Here is a 1302-nt window from a genome sequence, read left to right on the forward strand (position 1 = left end):
AAACGTCTTCAAGCAACTTAAAGAAGTCCAGACGCTTTTCTTTGCAAGCTCCTTTGACTACGATGACCTGGATGACTGAGAACCTTCACAGACATTTCATTCCAAAAGGCACAACAGTTGGTCTCCTCAGCTCCCTGACGTTTATAAGAAGAGGGGATGCTACACAGTGGTAAACACAGCCTTATCCCAGTTCTCTGAGACATTTTGCTGCCATCAAATTCAAAATGACCTTTTTGGGGAGGGGGGGGCGGGGGTAAAATCATGGATGGAATATGAAATCACCATCCACTAACCAATTATTCTAAAGTAGCATCCTATCCCTGGGGAGTAGGAGGATCTAAATGTTTTCAGTCAAGTCTAAAGTTTTTGTGTAACTTTGTAGCATCAGCAATAAATATAAATTATTACATGCCTTTATTTTTGTCTGTTGGCAGCAAACAATTGCACAGCAGTTTTACTGTCCTAGAAGCATTAAAATATGATCATACAACAGGATACAGAACTGCATATCAAATTTGATATAGAATAAGCCTGTGCTTGAATTCTGTTTTTATATTGAAACTTTACTCTCAAACCCTTAATCCAATTTTGACGAGTATGTGCGTGCATTCATTTGGCGATGCACAAAATATGTAAAATGTTGTTCTACTTTATTCCAATTTGCTACAAAGTAACTGTTGGAAACACAGAATACACGTCAAGAATACCTGTTAAATCAGCCAAACGTTTCACTTTGATCTGTGACAAACTCAAGCGTCTCTCTTATTGGGACAGTACATTTTAATGGATCCAGGTTAAAGTTTTAAAGCTCTAATGTACAGCCTAGAAATGAACAGCAGCACTCGGCGATTTTACGCATCATTAACTGCATGTAACAGTGTTGGATTTTGCTGTTATGAGTTCTTATGTTCTTTATAGATGTTTAATCAACTTTCATCATCATCTAATAATGTCTGTGATGATGTGTAGATGGCACTTAAAGGGATCTGATCTGTAAAACGCTACTCTTAGACTGCCCAGATATTGATAACCAGCGCGTTCATGTAAACGCGCACGGGAGACCTTCTTTGTGACCGCTTATCCTGATCGCCAGAGCGCAAGATATGCGCCGTTATGCTAAACTAGCTTAGTACCAACAGAGCCAAAGTCTCCTCTCCAGCCATCATTTGTATGTTTGTGTGGGGGGCGGACCATTGTGGTGCAATCCACACGATTTATAAACACGTGGACAGCCTTTGAAGGCTCGACAAAACGTGGTCAAAGCAGTTCCCAATTCATTTTTCGACGTCAAGACCAGCTGAC

Source organism: Pundamilia nyererei, unplaced genomic scaffold (assembly GCF_000239375.1).
Source record: "Pundamilia nyererei isolate P.nyererei 1_Seehausen unplaced genomic scaffold, PunNye1.0 scaffold00091, whole genome shotgun sequence".
Lineage (NCBI taxonomy): Eukaryota > Metazoa > Chordata > Actinopteri > Cichliformes > Cichlidae > Pundamilia > Pundamilia nyererei.